Raw genomic sequence first — 16,597 nt, forward strand, 5'->3', positions numbered from 1 at the left:
CCCAACTTTTGGACAAGAGAAAGAGGGACAAAAGCCCCTCCCCCTTTTTCTAAACCACGCCCATTGTCCCACCCACAAGCATAGTATAATATCAACATTGACGGTCCCCACATAGTACAGTGCCTCTTACTTTGACCACCCCTATGGACCCGTATAATATCCCCTAAAGCAAATCTGCAAAATATAAAACCCCTCTTTAATTTTATCCTCCCTTTACATTTCGTTTTCCACTTTTATTTATCTCCCCAAACTTACACATAATATTATCTGTACTCCTACCCCTTCCCCTCCTCACATGGTGTGGTCCCTGTTCTCTATCCTCCTCATTCTGTGGCCTCCTGTCCTCCAGCCTCCTGTCCTCCAGCCTTCTCCTTCAGCATCCTCCACCTGTCCTCCAGTCCCACAGTCCCCTCCAGAATCCTCCTGTCCTCCGACCTCCCTCTCAAGCATCCTCCTGTCCTCCAGCCTCCTTCTCCTGTCCTCCAGCCTCCTCCTCCTGTCCCCCAGCCTCCTCCTGTAGCCCCCTGTCCTCCAGCCTCCTCCTCCTGTCCCCCAGCCTCCATCTGTCTCCCAGCAGCCTCCACCTGTCCTCCTGTCCCCCAGCCTCCTCAAGCATCCTCCTGTCCCCCAGCCTCCTCAAGCATCCTCCTGTCCTCCAGCCTCCTCAAGCATCCTCCTGTCCTCCAGCCTCCGCCTGTCCTTCAGCCTCCTCCTCCTGTCCTCCAGCATCCTCCTCCTGTCCCCCAGCCTCCTCAAGCCTCCACCTGTCCTCCAGCCTCCACCTGTCCTTCAGCCTCCACCTCCTGTCCCCCAGCCTCCTCCTCCTGTCCCCCAGCCTCCTCAAGCCTCCACCTGTCCTCCAGCATCCACCTGTCCTTCAGCCTCCACCTCCTGTCCCCCAGCCTCCTCCTCCTGTCCACCAGCCTCCTCCACCTGTTCCCCAGCCTCCGCCACCTGTCCCCCAGCCTCCTCCTCCTGTCCCCCAGCCTCCTCCTCCTGTAGCCTCCTCCTCCTGAAAACTCCTCCTCCTGTCCTCCTGTCATCCAGCCTCCACCTATCCGCCAGCAGCCTCCAACTGTCCCCCAGCCTCCTCCTCCTCCTGCCCTCCAGCCTCCTTCTGTCCCCCAGCCTACTCAAGCATCCTCCTGTCCTCAGCCTCCACCTGTCCTCCAGCATCCTCCTCCTGTCCCTAGCCTCCACCTGTCCTCCAGCATCCACCTCCTGTCCTCCAGCCTCCTCTTGTTCCCAGCCTCCTCCTCCTGTCCTCCAGCATCCTCCTCCTGTCTCCACCTGTCCCGCAGCAGCTTCCTCCTGTTCCCCAGCAGCCTCCTCCTGTTCCCCAGCAGCCTCCTCCTGTCCCCCAGCAGCCTCCTCCTGTCACCCAGCAGCCTCCTCCTGTCCCCCTGCAGCCTCCTCCTGTCCTCCTTCAGCCTCCTCCTGTACCCCTGCAGCCTCCTCTTGTGCTCCTGCAGCCTCAGCCTCCTCCTGTCCCCCTGCAGCCTCCTCCTGCCCACCAGCAGCCTCCTCCTGTAGCCTCCAGCTCCCCCTGTCCTGCTCCTGTGCCCCAGCCCCCCCTGTCCTCCTGTAGCCTCCAGCCCCCCCTGTCCTCCTGTAGCTTCCAGCATCCCCTGTCCTGCTCCTGTGCCCCAGCCCCCACTGTAGCCTCCAGCCCCCCCTGTCCTTTTCCTGTGCCCCAGCCCCCCTTTCCTCCTCCAGTAGCCTCCAGCCCCCCCCCCCCCTTTAGCCTCCAGCACCCCCCTGTCTTGCTCCTGTGCCCCAGCCCCCCTGTCCTCCTGTAGCCTCCAGCACCCCTGTCCTCCTGTAGCCTCCAGCCCCCCCTGTCCTCCTGTAGCTTCCAGCACCCCCTGTCCTCCTCCTGTGCCCCAGCCCACACTGTAGCCTCCAGCACCCCCTGTCCTCCTGTAGCTTCCAGCATCCCCTGTCCTGCTCCTGTGCCCCAGCCCCCACTGTAGCCTCCAGCCCCCCCCTGTCCTTTTCCTGTGCCCCAGCCCCCCTTTCCTCCTCCAGTAGCCTCCAGCCCCCCCCCCCTTTAGCCTCCAGCACCCCCTGTCTTGCTCCTGTGCCCCAGCCCCCCTGTCCTCCTGTAGCCTCCAGCACCCCTGTCCTCCTGTAGCCTCCAGCCCCCCCCTGTCCTCCTGTAGCTTCCAGCACCCCCTGTCCTCCTCCTGTGCCCCAGCCCCCACTGTAGCCTCCAGCACCCCCTGTCCTCTTCCTGTGCCCCAGCTGCCCCTTTCCTCCTCCAGTAGCCTCCAATCCCCCCCCCTGTCCTCTTCCTGTGCCCCAGCCCCCCCTGTCCCCTCAGGTTTTTACCTGCTGTCATTCCATCTTCTCCCCTGGAGTCCGACTGACTCGCGGAGGGGGCGTGGCCAGTCGGGGGTGGAGCTCGCTCCTCACATGATTGGTGCTGATATCATGTGAGGAGGTAGCAGGGGCTGGTCCCGCCTCCACCCGGCCCCCATGCCTTGGCTGCTCTGCAGCTCTAAACTACGGGGGCTGGAGGAGGCGGGACAAAGCGGGGAAAGTGGGCGGGCCCAGGACATTCTCTCCCCCTTCCGTGGCAGCGTAACAGAGCCCAAAAAACTGGACTGTCACGCTGAAAGCGGGACGGTTGGGAGGTATGCTGAAGAGGACTTTACAGCTCCCAGTAATGTGCCAAAAGCCCCCTATAATATTCCCCACAGCCCCCAATAATGTTGCCACAACCCCCTACAATGTCTCCACAGCGCCCACTAATGTCCAACAAAGCCCCCTGTAATGTAATGTTCTCCATAGCTACCAGTAATGACAAGTCCCAACAATGTGCCCCCTCCACCTTGCACTATTAAAAAAACACACTCATACTCACCTCTTGAAGCAGGAGACGCTGTGTGATGGTGTCTCCTGCTCCCTGTAGTGGAATATTTTAAGGAACAGGAGACTATTTTAGTTTCTGAATTTTGAATGTTGCCATGTGAGTTTACTGCAAAGGGGCCCACTGAGCCTAAGTCGCCCAGGGGCCAACTGAAACCTGGAGCCAACTCTGGTGTTGCGCATTCTTCATGAATCTGGTGCTCCCTGCACTGCTCCGACAGAGTGCACCAATATTTTTTTTGTGCAACACAATTCTGTTGGACACTGGATGATAAATGTAGCAGGTGGTCCAACTGTGCACCAGAACGCACCTTTCAGCACAGAATTTTGTGTGGTGTCGGGTATAGTGCAGCCGTGACACAAATGTGTCATGGACACTTTATAAAAAGATGTGCAAGCAGTTTCCACTAAAGCAAAGACAGACAGAAAACTGACACAGGGGCTTTAATAAATCTGGGCCATAGTGTAGTTAATAGCAGCTTGTTACAGGTTTATGGCAGAAATAGTATTTTTACACATTTGATAAGATAAAATTACATTCCTATCCTAAACAAATACTATGCTTGAAATGACTGTTTAAATAAAAACTGTCCTAATGAATGAGGTCTAAGGTACTTCTACAGCTATTTTAAATGTATTTTGCTTTTCTAACAGATTTATTTGTAAATCAGGGAAATGTAAATTGGTAACATTTTAAGACAAGTGAACAATCACAAAAATAATTGCTTTTCCCTGAAATAATAATACATTCAGGTAACCACAAACTTTTTTTTAAAATAATTTTTATTAAGGTTTTTTCACATAATATTGTAGTACAAGCATTTAAGGTTCCTGGAGAAACTTGGTAGACTCACTCTTTGCCTTAACTTATCTTGATCCTGCAAAGATGCCTGCCTGAAAGATAGAGAAGACGATACCATAAACTTTTTTATGTTACTACGTATTGTAACACAATTATACCACTAGGTGTCAGTCTCCTCCTATAATATTTTATTTCCCGTTCCCATCAACTAGTTATTGGGTCATAGCTTAGATAAAGAAATCTCTCTAAATGTTATAAATAGAGATGAGCGAACACTAAAATGCTCGGGTACTCGTTATTCGAGACGAACTTTTCCCGATGCTCGAGTGCTCGTCTCGAATAACGAACCCCATTGAAGTCAATGGGAGACTCGAGCATTTTTCAAGGGGACCAAGGCTCTGCACAGGGAAGCTTGGCCAAACACCTGGGAACCTCAGAAAAGGATGGAAACACCACGGAAATGGACAGGAAACAGCAGGGGCAGCATGCATGGATGCCTCTGAGGCTGCTTAAACGCACCATTATGCCAAAATTATGGGCAACAGCATGGCCATGACAGAGTGACAGAATGAAGCTAGATAGTATCTAAAACATGCAATAATTGACCCTGACACTATAGGGGACGGCATGCAGAGGCAGCGGCAGCAGGCTAGAGAGTGTCATGGCGACATACCCTAAATGGACTCAGGCTTCAAACCAATGGGTGGCAGAGAGGAACCAAAGGAGGTGAGCAAGAAGTGCTCAAATAATATCGGTACATGATAAAAGTTTGCCAGTATATTTTGTGGATTACACAGCAGGGTGGCGACAAAGTTAACATGGAAGCCATGAAAACAACCCAAAATTCTGCCTGACACAGCTCGTTTGATAAGGGGACCATGTATGGAGGCAGTGAACTAGTAGTAGATTAAAGGTGCTGCAGTTAAAACTATGTTAGTTGGATCTTGGCATGGAGCTGGCGCTCCGCTGCCAGACGAGCTTTCGCCAATCCAAGCCCCTGTCTCTAGGCTACTCCCCAAACAGCACTTTTGTATAAGATCAAGTGTAGTAGCGTTCTTATAAGTTTAGGATATGCCGGGTGAGGGGAATGTAAACAGATGCGCAAGAAGCGCATGATGCGCATGGAGCTGGCGCTCCGCTGCCAGGCGAGCTTTCGCAAATCCAAGCCCCTGTCTCTAGGCTACTCCCCAAACAGCACTTTTGTATAAGATCAAGTGTAGTAGCGTTCTTATAAGTTTAGGATATGGCGGGTGAGGGGAATGTAAACAGATGCGCAAGAAGCGCTGAAATAATATCCCTAAATGGTAAAAGTTTGCAAGTATATTTTGTGGATTACACAGCAGGGTGGCGACAAAGTTAACAACTTTGATGTGGAATGCCCTGTAATAGCTCTTGGGCGGTGTGCCTTTTATCGCCTAGGCTCAGCAGTTTCAGCACCGCCTGCTGTCGCTTAGCGACGGCACTGCTGCTGTGCCTAGAGCTACCGACTGATGGCGCCATGCCCACGGATGGTAATTCGGAGGAGGAGGAGGTGGAGGAGGGGTGGGAGGAGGTATAGTAGGCCTTTGAGACCTGGACCGAGGTAGGCCCCGCAATTCTCTGCGTCGGCAGTATATGACCAGCCCCAGGGTCAGACTCGGTCCCAGCCTGCACCAAGTTAAGTGTAGTAGCGTTCTTATAAGTTTGGGATATGGCGGGTTAGGGGAATGTAAACAGATGCGCAAGAAGCGCATGATGCGCATGGAGCTGGCGTTCCGCTGCCAGGCGAGCTTTCGCCAATCCAAGCCCCTGTCTCTAGGCTACTCCCCAAACAGCACTTCTAAGAACCTTTTGTATAAGATCAAGTGTAGTAGCGTTCTTATAAGTTTAGGATATGCCGGGTGAGGGGAATGTAAACAGATGCGCAAGAAGCGCTGAAATAATATCCCTAAATGGTAAAAGTTTGCAAGTATATTTTGTGGATTACACAGCAGGGTGGCGACAAAGTTAACAACTTTGATGTGGAATGCCCTGTAATAGCTCTTGGGCGGTGTGCCTTTTATCGCCTAGGCTCAGCAGTTTCAGCACCGCCTGCTGTCGCTTAGCGACGGCACTGCTGCTGTGCCTAGAGCTACCGACTGATGGCGCCATGCCCACGGATGGTAATTCGGAGGAGGAGGAGGTGGAGGAGGGGTGGGAGGAGGTATAGTAGGCCTTTGAGACCTGGACCGAGGTAGGCCCCGCAATTCTCTGCGTCGGCAGTATATGACCAGCCCCAGGGTCAGACTCGGTCCCAGCCTGCACCAAGTTAAGTGTAGTAGCGTTCTTATAAGTTTGGGATATGGCGGGTTAGGGGAATGTAAACAGATGCGCAAGAAGCGCATGATGCGCATGGAGCTGGCGTTCCGCTGCCAGGCGAGCTTTCGCCAATCCAAGCCCCTGTCTCTAGGCTACTCCCCAAACAGCACTTCTAAGAACCTTTTGTATAAGATCAAGTGTAGTAGCGTTCTTATAAGTTTAGGATATGCCGGGTGAGGGGAATGTAAACAGATGCGCAAGAAGCGCTGAAATAATATCCCTAAATGGTAAAAGTTTGCCAGTATATTTTGTGGATAACACAGCAGGGTGGCGACAAAGTTAACAACTTTGATGTGGAATCCATGAAAACAACCCAAATTTCTGCCTGACACACCTCGTTTGATAAAGGGACGATGTATGGAGGCAGCTATATGGACGACTTTTGGAGGTAGCAATGGAGACAACGTGTGGAGGCTGCTATGGAGACAATTTAATTTGGATAGTGCCTGTATGTGGCAGTCCCAAACATTTTTCAAACCAGAGGAGCAGGTAGGTGGCCCTCCAGTAAAATGGAATAGATTGAGTGCCTGTATGTGGCAGTCCCAAAAATTCTTCAAACCAGAGGAGCAGGTAGGTGGCCCTCCAGTAAAATGGAATAGATTGAGTGCCTGTATGTGGCAGTCCCAAAAATTCTTCAAACCAGAGGAGCAGGTAGGTGGCCCTCCAGTAAAATGGAATAGATTGAGTGCCTGTATGTGGCAGTCCCAAAAATTGTTCAAACCAGAGGAGCAGGTAGGTGGCCCTCCAGTAAAATGGAATAGATTGAGTGCCTGTATGTGGCAGTCCCAAAAATTGTTCAAACCAGAGGAGCAGGTAGGTGGCCCTCCAGTAAAATGGAATAGATTGAGTGCCTGTATGTGGCAGTCCCAAAAATTGTTCAAACCAGAGGAGCAGGTAGGTGGCCCTCCAGTAAAATGGAATAGATTGAGTGCCTGTATGTGGCAGTCCCAAAAATTGTTCAAACCAGAGGACCGGGTAGGTGGCCCTCCAGAAAAATGGAATAGATTGAGTGCCTGTATGTGGCACTCACAAAAATTGTTTCAAACAGAGGACCGGGTAGGTGGCCCTCCAGAAAAATTAAATGCATGAAGTATAGCAAGAGCCAGTGGGCCCTGTCAAAAAATAGCCATTTTCCTCTGCTTTACTGTACAAAGAGGAGGAGAAGGAGGAAAATGAGGAGGAGGAGGAGGAGGAGTGGATCAATTATTCAGGTTGAGCTTCCTTCACCTGGTGGAGATTGGAAATTCTGAGAAATCCAGCCTTTATTCATTTTAATAAGCGTCAGCCTGTCAGCGCTGTCAGTCGACAGGCGTGTACGCTTATCGGTGATGATGCCACCAGCTGCACTGAAAACCCGCTCGGACAAGACGCTAGCGGCAGGGCAGGCAAGAACCTCCAAGGCGTACAGCGCCAGTTCGTGCCACATGTCCAGCTTTGAAACCCAGTAGTTGTAGGGAGCTGTGTGATCATTTAGGACGATGGTATGGTCAGCTACGTACTCCCTCACCATCTTTCTGTAAAGATCAGCCCTACTCTGCCGAGACTGGGGACAGGTGACAGTGTCTTGCTGGGGTGACATAAAGCTGGCAAAAGCCTTGTAAAGCGTACCCTTGCCAGTGCTGGACAAGCTGCCTGCTCGCCTACTCTCCCTCGCTACTTGTCCCGCAGAACTACGCACTCTGCCGCTAGCGCTGTCAGAAGGGAAATACTGTTTCAGCTTGTGCACCAGGGCCTGCTGGTATTCATGCATTCTCACACTCCTTTCCTCTGCAGGGATGAGAGTGGCAAGATTTTGCTTGTACCGTGGGTCCAGGAGAGTGAACACCCAGTAATCGGTGCTGGAATAAATTCTTTGAACGCGAGGGTCACGGGATAGGCAGCCTAGCATGAAATCTGCCATATGCGCCAGAGTACCAACGCGTAAGAATTCACTCCCCTCACTGGCCTGACTGTCCATTTCCTCCTCCTCCAACTCCTCCAACTCCTCTTCTTCTGCCCATACACGCTGAACAGTGAAGGACTCAACAATGGTCCCCTCTTGTGTCTCGCCAACATTCTCCTCCTCTTCCTCCTCATCCTCCTCCACCTCCACCTCCTCCGATATGCGCTGAGAAACAGACCTCAGGGTGCTTTGGCTATCAACAAGGGAATATTCTTCCCCCGTCTCTTGTGACGAGCGCAAAGCTTCCGACTTCATGCTGACCAGAGAGTTTTTCAACAGGCCAAGCAGCGGGATGGTGAGGCTGATGATGGCGGCATCGCCACTGACCATCTGTGTTGACTCCTCAAAGTTACTCAGCACCTGACAGATATCAGACATCCACGTCCACTCCTCATTGTAGACTTGAGGAAGCTGACTGACCTGACTACCAGTTCTGGTGGAAGTTGACATCTGGCAGTCTACAATCGCTCTGCTCTGCTGGTAAACTCTGGATAACATGGTCAGTGTTGAATTCCACCTCGTGGGCACGTCGCACAACAGTCGGTGAGCGGGCAGTTGGAGGCGGCGCTGCGCTGCCCTGAGAGTGGCAGCATCTGGGCTGGACTTCCTGAAATGCGCACAGATGCGGCGCACCTTCGTGAGCAAATCAGACAGATTGGGGTATGTCTTGAGGAAACGCTGCACTATCAGATTTAACACATGGGCCAGGCATGGCACATGTGTCAGTCTGCCGAGTTGCAGAGCCGCCACCAGGTTACGGCCGTTGTCACACACAACCATTCCCGGCTTGAGGTTCAGCGGTGCCAGCCACAGATCAGTCTGCGCCGTGATGCCCTGTAATAGCTCTTGGGCGGTGTGCCTTTTGTCGCCTAGGCTCAGCAGTTTGAGCACCGCCTGCTGTCGCTTAGCGACGGCACTGCTGCTGTGCCTAGAGCTACCGACTGATGGCGCCGTGCCCACGGATGGTAGTTCGGAGGAGGAGGTGGAGGAGGGGTGGGAGGAGGAGGAGGCATAGTAGGCCTGAAACACCTGGACCGAGGTAGGCCCCGCAATCCTCGGCGTCGGCAGTATATGAGCAGCCCCAGGGTCAGTCTCGGTCCCAGCCTCCACCAAGTTAACCCAATGTGCCGTCAGCGATATATAGTGGCCCTGCCCGGCAGCACTCGTCCACGTGTCCGTGGTCAGGTGGACCTTGTCAGAAACGGCGTTGGTCAGGGCACGGATGATGTTGTCTGACACGTGCTGGTGCAGGGCTGGGACGGCACATCGGGAAAAGTAGTGGCGGCTGGGGACCGAATACCGAGGGGCGGCCGCCGCCATGAGGTTGCGAAAGGCCTCGGTCTCTACTAGCCTATAGGGCAGCATCTCCAGGCTAAGCAATCTGGAGATGTGCACATTAAGGGCTTGGGCGTGCGGGTGGGTTGCACTATATTTGCGTTTCCGCTCCAGCGTCTGGGGTATGGAGAGCTGAACGCTGGTGGATGCTGTGGAGGATCGTGGAGGCGACGATGGGGTTTTTGTGGCAGGGTCCTGGGCAGGGGGCTGACTAGCAGCTGACACAGGGGAAGGAGCAGTGGTGTGCACGGCCGGAGGTGAACGGGCTTGTTGCCACTGAGTGGGGTGCTTAGCATTCATATGCCTGCGCATACTGGTGGTAGTTAAGCTAGTAGTGGTGGAACCCCTGCTGAGCCTGGTTTGGCAAATGTTGCACACCACAGTCCGTCGGTCATCCGGTGTTTCCTTAAAGAACCTCCACACTTCTGAAGATCTAGCCCTCGCCGCAAGAGCCCTCACCACGGGAGCTTCACTAGTTGACAGTGGCGCTGATGCACCAGCTCTGGCCCTGCCTCTCCGTCTGGCCCCACCACTGCCTCTTCCAACCTGTTCAGGTCGAGGACTCTCCTCCGTCTCAGAAGCACTGTGTTCACCCGGCCTCTCAACCCAGCTTGGGTCTGTCACCTCATCATCCTCCGATCCCTCAGTCTGCTCCCCCCTCGGACTTCCTGCCCTGACAACAACTTCCCCACTGTCTGACAACCGTGTCTCCTCATCGTCGGACACCTCTTTACACACTTCCACTACGTCAAGAAGGTCATCATCACCCACAGACTGTGACTGGTGGAAAACCTGGGCATCGGAAAATTGCTCAGCAGCAACCGGACAAGTGGTTTGTGACTGTGGGAAGGGTCCAGAAAACAGTTCCTCAGAGTATGCCGGTTCAAATGGCAAATTTTCCTGGGAGGGGGCAGACTGGGGGGGAGGAGGCTGAGGTGCAGGAGCTGGAGGAGTGGGGATTTCGGTGACATGGGTGGACTGCGTGGAAGACTGACTGGTGGTGGACAAATTGCTCGAAGCATTGTCAGCAATCCACGACATCACCTGTTCGCACTGTTCTGGCCTCAACAGTGCTCTACCACGAGTCCCAGTAACTTCAGACATGAACCTAGGGAGTGTAGCTCTGCGGCGTTCCCCTGCTCCCTCATCAGCAGGTGGTGTCTCACCCCGCCCAGGACCACGGCCTCTGACCCCTGCAGTAGTTGGACGCCCACGTCCCCGCCCTCGTCCTCTACCCCTAGCCCTGGGGTTAAACATTTTTAAAATGAGAGTTATAACTTTTTTTTTTTTTTTACTTTTTTTTTTTTTTTTTGTGTTTTTTGTTTTTTTTTGTGTTTTTTGTTTTTTTTTGAGTTTTTAGAACCAAACAATCCTATCCTATTGCTATGGCTATTTTCTAGCCAAGTATCAAAGGAAGCACACTACTATGCCAGATGAGATGACACTGAGTTATTGCCTAATAGAAATCCAACCCCTACTGAATTTTGCCACTTCAGCCTTTGCTATGGATATGTGCGCCACTAAGCGCAGAACACAGCGGTCGCAAGTCTCACTACAAATTGCTCAGAATTGGCAAGTACATGCACTGCAGAAACTACAGCCACCAGCAGATCAACCAGAAATCAAATATATAGAACGCTACTGTAGGCTTCAAGAAGCTATTTGTATTCTCCTATGGCTATTTTCTAGCCAAGTATCAAAGGAAGCACACTACTATGCCAGATGAGATGACACTGAGTTAGTGCCTAATAGAAATCCAACCCCTACTGAATTTTCCCACTTCAGCCTTTGCTATGGATATGTGCGCCACTAAGCGCAGAACACAGCGGTCGCAAGTCTCACTACAAATTGCTCAGAATTGGCAAGTACATGCACTGCAGAAACTACAGCCACCAGCAGATCAACCAGAAATCAAATATATAGAACGCTACTGTAGGCTTCAAGAAGCTATTTGTATTCTCCTATGGCTATTTTCTAGCCAAGTATCAAAGGAAGCACACTACTATGCCAGATGAGATGACACTGAGTTAGTGCCTAATAGAAATCCAACCCCTACTGAATTTTCCCACTTCAGCCTTTGCTATGGATATGTGCGCCACTAAGCGCAGAACACAGCGGTCGCAAGTCTCACTACAAATTGCTCAGAATTGGCAAGTACATGCACTGCAGAAACTAAAGCCACCAGCAGATCAACCAGAAATCAAATATATAGAACGCTACTGTAGGCTTCAAGAAGCTGTTTGTATTCTCCTATGGCTATTTTCTAGCCAAGTATCAAAGGAAGCACACTACTATGCCAGATGAGATGACACTGAGTTAGTGCCTAATAGAAATCCAACCCCTACTGAATTTTCCCACTTCAGCCTTTGCTATGGATATGTGCGCCACTAAGCGCAGAACACAGCGGTCGCAAGTCTCACTACAAATTGCTCAGAATTGGCAAGTACATGCACTGCAGAAACTAAAGCCACCAGCAGATCAACCAGAAATCAAATATATAGAACGCTACTGTAGGCTTCAAGAAGCTGTTTGTATTCTCCTATGGCTATTTTCTAGCCAAGTATCAAAGGAAGCACACTACTATGCCAGATGAGATGACACTGAGTTATTGCCTAATAGAAATCCAACCCCTACTGAATTTTCCCACTTCGGTCTTTGCTATGGATATGTGTGCCACTAAGAGCTAAACACAACGGTAGCAAGTCCCCCTGCTAATTCCTCACAAAATGGTAAAAGATGCAAATTAAAATAAAAAAAGTAGAACGTTATTGTAGCCCTAAGAAGGGCTGTTGGGTTCTTTGAGAATCACTCCTGCCTAACAGTAAGCTAATAGAACACCCTAACGCTTTCCCTGACCAGCAGCAGCTCTCTCCCTAGCGGCATCCAGAGACAGAATGATCCGAGCAGCGCGGCCAGCGGCTAGTCTATCCCAGGGTCACCTGATCTGGCCAGCCAACCACTGCTATCGACGTGTAAGGGTACCACGTCATGCTGGGTGGAGTGCAGAGTCTCCTGGCTTGTGATTGGCTCTGTTTCTGGCCGCCAAAAAGCAAAACGGCGGGAGCTGCCATTTTCTCGAGCGGGCAAAGTATTCGTCCGAGCAACGAGCAGTTTCGAGTACCCTAATGCTCGACCGAGCATCAAGCTCGGACGAGCATGTTCGCTCATCTCTAGTTATAAACCATCTTTCACTGTTAAAGGGGTTGTCCGAGATTAATGTTTTATTATATATAGCTAGTGGGGGTAGGGGGGGAGGAGTTGTGTGTAACCTGCCCCCCATCATGGTCATCATGTCAGAAGCATGTCCTAATAGGGTGCCTGTTAAATAAAAGATTTTACACAGCTCAATAGTGATAACACATGGACATAAATTGAATAAACAAATCAATATCTGACCACATGGACTTGCGGCGTCTCCAGGTGTCCAAAACAATGTTTGGTTAGTGTATTGTGGATTAGATACAAAAAATCGTGTGGAATAGACGCGCTGCTAATAGGGTGCCTGTCAGTTACACTAATGTAGCGATGTAATGTCCTCTAATAACCAAAACAAATTCATTTTGTTAAGAAATGTGAAAAAAAAAACTAAATTACAAAACAAAAATTTTTTACTTTGGTAAAAGTAAACACCAGCACCACGGGCAAACACCAGATATATACCAAGTTCAAGGCTTCTATGCAGTCACTTTCACCTTGGACCATGGAAATAAGTTGGCATCAGATGGCTGGTTCGAGTAGCAAAATTTTTATTTATTAAATTATTTTTAAATTTATTTTATATTGTTATCTTATAAAGATGGGCAGGACTATTATACAAGCTCTTTACCTTTTGTGTCACCCCCATTCATACTCATAGATTGTAAGCTCTTGTGAGCAGGGCCCTCACTCCTATTGTTCCATATGACTGTTATATATGTAATATTATATTTTATATGTCCCCTATGATTTGTAAAGCTCTGCGGAATATGATGGCACAATATAAATAAAGATTATTATTATTATTATTATTATTATTAAAAGTGTAAAAAAATAAACATAACAGTCACCACAACCACAAGAACCACAAACAAATTAAGCACTTTTAAAAATGCCAAAAAGCATAGTAAAAATAGAATTTTTCTTACACCGTTTAAAAAAAAACACTAAAACACAATCAATAATTCAAATATATTCAAAAGTAGTGCAAATAAAATCTCTAATTTATCTTGCTAAAAATAAGCAACAAGTTGGATAAACTAAGCAAATCTCATGTTCCATAAAAAGTAGTAGTTATAAAGGTAAAAACAGTCAAGGGTTAATATTATTGGGGTAGTTTTTATACATTGTACAATAATACACTGTTCAAAATTATATAGGGAACACGAAAATACCATATCCAGAATCTCAGTGAATAAAATATTCCAGTTATAATTATTTCATCTTTGCATAAAAGAAGGTGTTGAGAACACCAAAACAATAAGAATGATCTATACAAAATCTAAATTAATATCCCTTCTGGATTTGGAATGATACTCATAAAGTTGAAAAACAAATTTCAGGCTGATCCAACTCCAATGGAAATGCCCCAAGACAAGAAAATGAGGATTAGTAATGTGTGACCACCACTTGCTTGTATGACCTTCCTACAATGCTTTGGAATGTTCCTGATGTGGCGGCAGATGTTCTCCTTTAAAACCTGGATTAAAGCATCAGTCAACTCCTGGACAATCAGTGATGCAACGTGACGTTGGTAGATGGAATGAGACACGATATCCCAGATGTGCTTGATTGATTTTAAGTCTGGGGAACGAGCGGGCCAGTCCATAGTATCAATGCCTTCAACATGCAAGAACCACTGATACACTCCAGCCACATCAGGCCTAGCATTGTCATTCATCAGAAGGAACCCAGGGCCCACTGCACTTGTATATGGTCTCACAAGGGCTTTGAGGATCTTATCCTTTGTTTGTGCCGCTATCATTTTTAAGATTGTAATGAAAGTTTCCAAAGGTCATCAGAGGTCAACTGGCCCCCCCACATTGCCCAAATCAAACAAAACTGGGACCGAACAATTCTGCTACGTTTGTGCTGGTTTCTGCTGCTCAAATTTATGTTTGTGCTGCTTTTGTTTTGAATATATGAACAAAAAATTAAAGTTCAAAATTTCAACCAGCCCCCCCACATTAAACGAATCAAACAAAACGTTTGTGCTGGTTTGTGCAGCAAAAATTTTCGTTTGTGCCGCTATCATTTTTAAGGTATGTTCAGGTGTTTAAGATGAACTGGTAAAAAACAAACCTAGTGACACTTCCCTGGCTTGATCACCAGGGGGAGCTAGCAAATATATTGTAGTTTGGAAGAAATGAACTCTGATGACCTCTGCAAAAAAGTATGAATATATTAAAAATGATAGCGGCACAAACGAATTTTTTTGCTGCACAAACCAGCTAAAACTTAGCACTAATGTTTGACACCAGTTTTGTTTGATTCGGTTAATGTGGGGGGCTGGTTGAACTTTTGACCTTTAATTTTTTGTTTATATTTTTAAAACAAAAGCAGCACAAACGTAGCAGAATTGTTCGGTCCCAGTTTTGTTTGATTTGGGCAATGTGGGGGGGGGGGGGCTGGTTGACCTCTGATGACCTCTGGAAACTTTCATTAAAATCTTAAAAAAAATAGCGGCACAAACGAAAATTTCTGCTGCACAAACCAGCACAAGTGTAGCACAAACGTTTGACACCAATTTTGTTTGATTTGAACAAGGTGGTGGGGGCCAACTTCACTCAGGTCCTCCCCACACTATTACTGACCCACTTCTAAACCAGTCATGCTGAAGTATGTTACAGGCAACAAATCACTCTCCAAAGAAAATAAGTTCTGACCGGAGCTCCCGATTCTCTTGCTTCCGTGTGTCTTTCTCTTCCAATATGTCACTCACAAAATAGAGCAGTTCACACTCCTCCAGCACAAATTCCTGAATCCTCCGATAAGAATATACCGCTATTCAGACCAACACTCCTGCTTTTTTCCTGTGACCTCCTCCGTATGCAACATATGTTGCGGTAGATCGCTGGAAGAAATTCACCCGCAGATAGCGTAGTACAGTTTAACACTCAGGATTTATTTAAGTTAAAAACATACTCACAAAAGAGCGATAAAAATGCGCATATAAAACTCCAATATGGGACGCCAGCTACACGTTCTCGCCCGACCCTGGGTTTCGCCCTGTATGGCTTCTTCTGGGGCGTTGTCTCCAGGCTATGGCACATTTGTTCAGTGTGAACCTGCTCTCATCCATAAAGAGCACAAGGGGCCAATGTAAAATCTATCAATCTTGAAGTTCTCTGGCAAATGCCAATTGCCCTCTACAGTGTTGCTCTGTATGCACAGCACTGGCTTTTGGATGTTGGGACCTCATAATAATAATAATTCCTTTATTTATATAGCACACACAGATTACGGAGCGCGGCACAGAACTTGGCAATAAACCTACCAGTATATTTTGGGGAGTGGGAGGAAACCAGAGGACCTGGAGGAAACCCACACAAACACACCCTCATACCACCCTCATGGAGCTTTTTTCGCCCTACAGCAATTTCTGGTGGACAGGGCTGTTTTGTGATATCTGCTTCATGCTGTGGAGACTTTGCAGACAGACACAGCTAACTTTAATACACCGTCAGTGATGTAACGTGATGTTGGTGGGCCCCATGGCAAAGTCTGTGCCGGGCCTCCAACTATAATGTATGGTTTATAGTACAAGTTTTCTCATGTGGGAAAGTGACACCCTATGGGCCCCCTAAGCCTCTTGGGCCTGGTTGCAACCGCACTCTTTGCACCGCCTCAAGTAGCACTGCCTTGTGCAATCTCTAGGGGTGAATGCAATGACAAAATGCTGTTATTGCTGTTATTGCTGTTTTAGCTCCTATCACTAACTGATGGTCAGTGTAAGGCAGTGTGGGCAGGGACTCTCTAAGCAGATACATTATCATCCACAATGTGGTTAGATCAGGGTATCAGGGTACAAGTGTATATACACTTTCATCTGGCTTCTGACATTGTACTAGTACCTGACACTTAGAAAGAGATTACACAGTTCAGAGATGTATGAGATTACACAGAGGCTGACAGACAGAGGCTGACAGACTTTTACACTGTTACACTGTGAGCTCTGCTACACCTCACAGGTATGTACCCGGCTCTCCCTTCCCCTGGATCACTTATCTCCTTGTAGCTTGTGCTCCTCTCTCCTCACAATGTCCTGGCAGGAAGCAATCAGTGAGTGTCTCTGAGCTCCATGCAGAGGGCGTGGCTACAGCCAGACAGCAGAG

Source organism: Engystomops pustulosus, chromosome 7, assembly GCF_040894005.1.
Source record: "Engystomops pustulosus chromosome 7, aEngPut4.maternal, whole genome shotgun sequence".
NCBI classification, from domain to species: domain Eukaryota; kingdom Metazoa; phylum Chordata; class Amphibia; order Anura; family Leptodactylidae; genus Engystomops; species Engystomops pustulosus.